At 34.7% G+C, this 8,618-nt stretch overlaps 1 long non-coding RNA gene across 2 annotated transcripts; it reads left to right on the forward strand.

The window, feature by feature from the left end:
* Positions 1-1,816: 1,816 nt before the first annotated feature.
* LOC133812589 (uncharacterized) lies at positions 1,817-6,518 on the forward strand. 2 transcript variants are annotated; one of them, XR_009883997.1, is made up of 5 exons: positions 1,817-2,205; positions 4,680-4,812; positions 5,783-5,904; positions 5,998-6,153; positions 6,278-6,518. It is a non-coding gene; the product is annotated as an uncharacterized LOC133812589 (long non-coding RNA). The 2 variants fall into 2 exon arrangements; XR_009883996.1 differs by lacking the exons at positions 1,817-2,205; positions 4,680-4,812 and having other exon boundaries at positions 4,896-5,904.
* The last annotated feature ends 2,100 nt before the right edge of the window (positions 6,519-8,618 follow it).

Here is an 8,618-nt window from a genome sequence, read left to right on the forward strand (position 1 = left end):
GGGGTGAGGTCACCCAAAGGTTGCATAGGGCTAATTGGGCCTCGAAAGCGGGATGGCTGAACCTCAGTGGCTTAAGAGGACATGGCCTCCATTCACATGAGCAGGTCAGCATTCTCAGCTTCGACCCTCCTCATTTTCTCACGTTCTTCATTTATCTGGGCAGTAAGAGCAGCGAGTTGGGTGGATAGATCGGGTGTCTCAGTCACGTCTGACATGGCTCTCAAGTGAACTCCTTGACTTCTTTGTTGATCGTCTGATTGCTAAGGCCCCACGATGGGCGCCAAATTGTAGATGTGATTTCCTACAATTGATTAGATGAGCACCAGCAACCTGTCAAGAACAAAGAGAGAGACGAGAGTTCAATTGGGAGCACCGGTGGGGTATCAGCCAAAGGGACTCCGACGCTCAAGTTAGTCCGGTTGTAACGAAAACTAATTGAAAGTAACAAAACTATAGCGAAAATAATGATATAATGATGGATGGATGAGTAGTAGGATGGTCAGAGTGACGGTGGCGACGATGGTGGGACTGAACGACTAGGTCAAGTCTGGTGAGGTCAGACCAAACTGACTGATTCGACTTGCTTGACTGGATCACCTGGAGAGAGAGAGAGAGAGAGTAGCCTTTGTTTCAGTAAGAGAATAAAGTAGAGTGAAAAAATGGTTATCCGATGTCCCTTCTCAATCCCTAAGGGTCTTCTTTATAGTCGTTCTTTTCTTTATGTTCTCCCCTCGTTTATCTCGCCCGTATGACCCGTTCTTAGTGGTTCCCTCCAATTTTCATGGGAAAAAGGGCGTGTATTTTGACTGCCTCAATGTCCCTGACTGACTAAATGCACCCGGACTCGGGCCTGGGTACCAGCTAGCTCATTTGGATGGCTGAGCTCATTTACATTAGTTTGGGGCCTTACTTGCTTATTGGGTCTGGCGAGCTAGTCTGGCTGACTAGTTGAGCTTTAATTGTAGACAAATTTTGTCCACTACACTAGTTGATAGTATATTATATTATATGTTTAATATGATATTATTCTAATAAGTGAAGTTTAAGTTTAATTAAATTTTATTATTTTTAAATAATTATCATGGTAAAATATCTTATTTTAATTTATTTAATTATTTATTTATTTAAGTTTAAGTGATATTTACAATCTACCGTTAAAGATAAGAATATTCGGTTAAATATAAGAATATTTCATTAAAGTTAATAAAAAAAATAAAAAATCTTTAAAAATAAAAATTTTCTTTTTCACACACTTTTTTTATATAGAAAAGATGTGTTAGGCAAAAAACGTAGGTATTAAATAAGTTTCTTTTTTCTTTTTTAAAAAAAAAAGCTTATTTTCATTAGTTATTTATTTAACTCTCCCTAACTATTACCAAAAAATTGGATTACCAAGCCTGATAATGCGAAATATAACTCCTAGTTTTGTCACATTTGGACTGTATTTTATTATTTATTTATTTAATTACTAGGGTCCATACACTTCCATTATTCTATGAATATATTTTTTTTCCATCATAAACTACTGTATTAAAGATAGGACATATAACATGGAAGGGAAAGAAAAAAAAAAACGATAATTTTTTATGGGCAGGTAAGAAAATTTCAACTATTACAAAGTCAATCCAACAAACCAATAAAATACGGACACGTAAGGACTAAACGAACATGTCTGTCCTCTTATCCACGTGTCATCATGTGAGAAACCACATACAGCAGACCGCGATGCAGGAGATCTCTGTTTAATTTGAAAATTAATAAAAAAATGAATAAAAAAAACAGGAGAAGTGAAGAAGTGTGTCCTAATAGTTTTCCCTCTCGTTTTTGTGTCCAAGTCTCTCTTTTCAAAACACCTCGCTCAAGGCTCATTCTCCTCTTGATATTTTTATATAAGACTCTTGTTAATCTACTTTTTGTTGTTTTTAAGAAAAATCCATCACCGTACAATCCCTGTCTTTTTCATTATAATTATTAATATTTTTCCCTGTTCAATGAAAGAGAGAGCTCCAACAATGGCGGAACATGAGATGAACTCATCAGTACTGGACCAACTTTCGATGGAGTACCCTTTCTCTTGTGTTTTTGAAAGTATTGAAAACACTTACTCTTCAAACGAAAACAACACCCAATTCGTCTTCACTATGGAAACGTCAAAATTGGCAGAGTGACCGGTGACGGACCCAACTTCACTGTCTATGAAGGATTGTGGGTCCCTCTCTTTTTTTCACTCCAAACTCAATCTCTAACGTGTTTTCTATATTCTTGATTCTTGTTTTTTTTCAATGATTAGGTTGCTCACATTCTCTGCATGTGTTTCTTATATATCTGATTTTTCTGTTTTTTGTTTGGGTTTTGTAAATTTTTATACTGTTTGTATTTTTGTATCTTAACTGTTACCTTGATCTTGGAAATATGGGTTTGAGATAACCCTTTAAAGGGTATAAGATTATTATAATGTTTTGGTGAAAAGTTGATGCTTGGGGTGGCCACGCTCGACAGAGTACGGATTTCAGTGCAAAGTTTTAATTTTTAACAGTGGATTTTATTTTGAATTTCTGGTTGTTTTGATGGTAGACCCTTTTCTGAGGATAAATTTGTTGTGGGTTTTGTTTTATTTTTCATTCTAGGGACTCTGTAGCGTAGGGTGATGCGTTTTGATAAGTGTGCCGTTTGGATTTCATAACAATGTTCTCTGGTTGGTTTGTTTTTTGGTCGGTTGTTGACCCTTTTAATTTTTTTTTATGTTGAAGTAGGGATACATAATTGAAATGGTGATTCATCTTTTTGCAATGAAAATAATCTGGGCATCTACAGAGTAAGCAGAGATTGTGTGGTTTATGCTACATAGTCCCAGTCCTCGTGCAACTCTGTCACTTTTTAAAAAAAAATAATAAATAAAAAAATAGAGTAAATAACTTTATACTTGGATTAGATTTGATGGATTCCTCTTTACCAATGTAGGTGTGGATGAGAAGATGCTTGGTCTTTCAAAGAGATGGCATTGTAACCTACATTTTGATATATTTGAAAATTACAACATGTTAGAAATTATAGTGATATGGCATTATAACTTACATTATGATATATTTGAAAGACACAGCATGTTAGAAAAATTTGTAGATAAGGTTAGTGGTAGTCTATTATATAATGGATAGTTCAGACATTGGAGTCCTTCTGTTATCATAGGAGGAAAAGTCTTATCACTGTTTGCTTTAACCTCATTTGTAAGTTAGGAAAAGTCCTTCTGCCCTTGTTTTTCTGCAAAATGGACTGTAGTAGTTAGTTTTGTGATTCTACATGCTGCGATGACAAGAGGCACAACATAGCACGTAGCCAGCTACAACATACTTCCATGATTTGTAATCATGAAGACTTGTTATAAGTAGTTAGTGCTAGTAACCGTATTTAGTGGGAGTGTTAATTACAGAATATTTGAACTAAACTTTGATGATCATATTATAATTAATGCAAAAGCTTTTATGGATGATTCTACAAATGTTTTCGAGATACAAGTGGCGCCGCCAATTCTCTAGTCAGCGTGCGTTTATTACCATAGTTGGTGTAGGAATTTTTATGTTAGAATAGGCTGCGCTTTTATAGAAATTGATTATTGTAGATTACAAATGTATCTCATGCCTTAATTATGATTTATTCCCTATCATTTATTGTGAATTTTATCTTTGTTAGGTTTCGTCAAGATTAGCAGACTTGCATTCCTTGTTTTTTCCGCTCTTAACTACTTTAACATGTTTGGTTTAGTGTTTGTTGAGGGTGTTTGGATTGGTTAGCTAAGTCCTAATTATAAGCCTTTAAGGGGCTCATATAGATAGGATGTGGATCATGTGATAAGGTTTAATGTTTTGTTGTCAAGCAACTGTATTCTTTGTTAACAAGGATGGAGATAGTATATGAAAAAAAGAGGAACAAGATTAAGTTTTCTTTACCAAGATAGGCTTCCCATCTTTATGTTGATTTTAAATACTAGAGAAGTATCAAACTTTTAACTTTCTGTTATGAAGAGATTGTCAGAGAGTGATGAGCTTGGAGATGGTAGTCTATGGTAGTATAATTTGAGAAGCAAGTTTGTCTTTTTTTATCTAAATGGCAGAGAATTCTTAAGAGTGAATGGAGAATGGTGAAGTTTTCAATGTTTGAGGTCTAGGCTCTAGAAATCTATTTGAAAGGCAGTGAAAGGTAGAATGTTTAGTTTCAGAATGGTCCTGTCTCGCTTTCAAATGCGAAGCATTTACAATACAAGCACCAAAAAGGAAGCAGTTGGATGAGGAAGAGGATTTTAAGATGAATTAGTGGGAAGTTTTTAGGTTGATGAGACTTAAAAATTGTGGTTCGCACATGTGCTTTCAGATATCAGTGATACTGTCAATAAGGACAGTAAAAATTATAGTAAATCCTTTGAGGAACTATGAGAAGTGGTGTGGAAGATTGGAAGAGATTGTGTTGAAGATTGGACACAAATATGCTATCTTTAGTCTTTGCACACTATGCCTGCAATAGTGATTACTTGAGAGTTTGTAAAGTAATTTTTCATGCTTGTTCTTACAACTTTTACATGTCTCCCAATTCAACTGTTCATATGACTAGCTTCTATTTTCTTCTTTCAAATGAGGAACTCTTTTACCTGGATGTTTATAACCAAAGCTGGTGTGATTATGTTTTAGGTATTACTCCAATCTGGTTGCTGTTAAGATAGTAGAACCAATCAGAACATCTGAAGCAAGTGCTGAACGCAAGGAAAAATTTCAGATAGAGGCTATAATGCTGTCACAGATGAGACGTGCAAATGTTGTTACGGTACTATACTTTATTGTTCTTATAGTTGTTTCTCAATTAACTTTATTTCTGGGATATGTTTTCTCATAAAATGCTTCCATGGTTGAAAATTGTATGTTAGATACTTTGAAAACCTTTCTGTATAAAGCTAATAAATAATGGTAAATGATTTCTTTCTGTTTATAACATCACTTGAAAATATTGTTGAGATGGTTTTTACCCTAGCTAGTTCCTTTTGAGGATTACATTGTGGACTTATTTCTTAAAAAGAACGACATTTCTTAAATGGTTATTGAAACTCCTTAAGCACATTTGATGTCCTTAACAAAATTTCATTTACTCTACATTAAGTAGTCTGATTGGTGATTTAGTAAGCATAGAAGACACTTAGACACTAATCATGGCCTGTTGAATTAAACTGGTTTTTGTTTTATGGGGTTTTCTATGCTTCTTGTATTCCTTTGTCTATGTAACCAAAACCATTATATCACTTGACCTTCAATCATGAGAATTATTCTATTCTCAACCGAAGTGGCATGCAGATGAAGTTTTCAATTCAGCAATTTTATCATTTGTAGTCTCCATGAATATGTTATTTGATTAGCACTGGTGTTTCTAGTTGTAGATGATGTTTTTCACCATATGAGTTTGTTTTAGTGATTCTATCAAGAGTAGAGTGCACCATTAGTATCTTATCATCAGTTACATTAGTTTAGAAGCTGATAAGAGCTTCGCTGAAGCAGTTCATTGGTGCTGCTGTGGAGCCATGCATGATAATTATCACCGAGCTTATGAGAGCGATACACTTCAGAATTACTTGTGGAGCATGGATATATGTGGTGTTATGGAATACTTACATGGAAATGGCATCATTCACTGCGATTTGAAACCAATTAATGTGTTTGTCTTGTTGCCCTATATGATGATAATTACTTGGCTTATTTTAGAAAATCTCATAGACACTTCTGTTTTTTTCCCTTTATTATGGTAGGTAATATTCTTCTTACGGATGACAAGGAACATGTTAAGTTGGCTGACTTTGGACTAGCTAGAGAGGAGATCTCAGGTGAAATGACTACTGAAGCTGGTACTTACAGGTGGATGGCACCTGAGGTTAGTCAAATTTTTCTTCTTCTTTTGTCATTCAAACATATATATTATCCCAAAAGAGAGAAGGAAAAAAACAATTTCCTCTATCTTGGATAGATATTCAGCATTGAACCACTTTCAATTGGAGCAAAGAAAGTATATGATCACAAGGTGGATGTCTACAGTTTCTCTAGCATTCTTTTGGGAAATACTCACAAATAAAACCCCATTCAAGGGCCGGGCAGTGTGATGGTTGCTTTTGCCACAGCCAAAGTAAGTGAAATATTATTACAAATGTTGGGAGGAAGCATAACAACCAATACTTAATACTAAAAAAATACTATTGAGCTAGAAATTCCTATTGATAAACATTGTGGCTGTTCTCTCTTTTTCCCAGCATTGAAACTGATTATTTGATTCAACCCTTTTCATGGATTCCCATGGAGCTGGTGTCACTTCTTGAGTCATGTTGGGTAGATGATCCAAAGAGGAGACCAGAGTTCACTTGTTCCCACCAGAGGAACCAACAGAGGATCTAATAGAAGAACCAACAGAGGACCCGACTGAGGTCCCAACCAAGGACCCAACTGAGGACCCAACAGCAGTCATCAAAGAAGCCTCAGCAGCAGTCTTCCAAGAAGCCCCTGAGGTGTATGAGATTCCAACTCCCAATAGCAATAGTAGCAAGGGTGCTAATGACTCCCCAAGTAACCAAACTCGCCTCTTAGTGAAGCCTGGGAATAATAAGTTGCTCAAGAGAAGGAGACCGGCATGGAGTTTCTTGCGTTGCTGCCATGCTTCTGATTGATTGGCTGGCTGGCTTGGCCTGGCCTGGCCTGGCCAAACTCGATGTGTTGAGTCCCCATTTCTGTGTTTGTTGTGAAACAACAAAACAAACAAGAACGAAACAAAAGAATCAGTATTAAGCAAGATAATAAAAACAAGATAACAAGAGTTTACTTGGTTCGGTTCATTCTCATGAACCTACTAGGTCTGAACAGCCAAGAGAAGGCTGGTAATCTTTATCCAATCAGAGTATTACAAAGAGAGAGATTACACAAGAGACAAGCTCACAATCACCAAAGTTACAAAAACCCAGAATTCTTCTCTCAAAACAAAACAGAATTCTCACCAAACTCTCTCACTAAACTCTGCTCACCAAGAACTCTTTTCAACTTTACAATGTTGTTATATGCATAATAAACTAAGCCTTACAATATATATACAATCAAAAGGCTGTAACTAAAATAACTGTCTTGGAGAGTGCACACGTGTACCAGCTTACTTAAGTGGCTGAATCACATTTCCAACAGTGTTAGACTCAGGAACTTGATCACAACCACATAACAAGCTCCACCCAATCAAGGGTATAAATTACACAGCGATTTCATTTGAGAAAAAGAAAAAGAAAAACATTAAATCCCTCAATTGAAATGTTCATGAAAGTATGCACCCCATTGGTCTTCCTTCCAAAGCCAATGTGAAAGGGTTTGATTTTCATTCCTTTCAGCTTAAGTAGTTGTTGTTGTTCTCTTATACAAACATTTGTTTGTACAAAACTTAGCTTTCCATAGGACAAGACAAAGCAAAAGAAAATTTAGAAATGGTGGGAGATGAGATGATTTAAAAAGAAAAAAAAGCTCATCTCATTTACCAAAGAGATGTTTGATAAAACTCATAAAAGTATGAGCTTGTCCTTTTTGGCTCAGTTTTGTTTGATATTCCCTTGTTTTTTTCTTCTTAACCATTCATGATATTGATGATTATTTGATCAAACTAGCTATCTGACCTTTTTTCTTTTCTACTTTTTCTCATTAATTAACACTACAACTCTGATCCTAATTGAAAACTGTTGAGTACATGTATGTATGTACTGAAGACATATACTTATTAAGCTGTTGATATATTTGGTGAAATAGTAGTTGAAATACAGATATGGGGGCACTCTTCTATGTCTATTAATAATCATAATCTATTATGTGAAGAAAAACAAAATAAGATAGTGTTTAGTGATGGTATAGAATTGGAATATGTGGGTCACCCGCACAACCCAATAATGCTCTTAACTTTAGCAAAATATACATAATAATAGGATTAGAAGTTTGGAGATAACGTATTGATCCCAATATTTGTTTCACTACATGTCATGTCTCCCACTCGAACGTGACATCATTACTTTCTAAAGCAAAAGTCAGGGAACTTGATGTATAATCAATCAATCCACTAATCACAATATGCACCCACCTTTGGATCATTGTAGAACAATCCGGTAAGTATATCTATGTATATATTTATATATATAAATATATATTTATATATGGATTAAATTTTGTTTAGATAAAGATGCATTTCGTTTGTATCACAAATCGTTAGATAAATAGCTCAATTAATTGAACAATTATTAATCATTTAGAACCTAATTACATCAAATCAAATTTAGAGTATATTAAAATTTAGTTTAAGTAAATAAAAAAAAATGTGTAGAATAGAGAAGCATTTTTCTTTTTTTCAAATTAGGATTAAGCTTGGAGCCTATTTCTATTTTTCTTATTTTCATGGAATAAGATTGAAGGAACCTTTTAGGTTTAAGATTATGGAAAGCAATGAGTCACATCATTGATTTTGCATGGTAAAAATCACTAACTTATTTTTTGGTATAATTGTTGTTGAGATTTATTTATTTCGTCATAAATAAGTTGTCACGTATATACTATAGTGAAATGAAACTTAGGCTTTTA

This window comes from Humulus lupulus, chromosome 1, assembly GCF_963169125.1.
Source record: "Humulus lupulus chromosome 1, drHumLupu1.1, whole genome shotgun sequence".
NCBI classification, from domain to species: domain Eukaryota; kingdom Viridiplantae; phylum Streptophyta; class Magnoliopsida; order Rosales; family Cannabaceae; genus Humulus; species Humulus lupulus.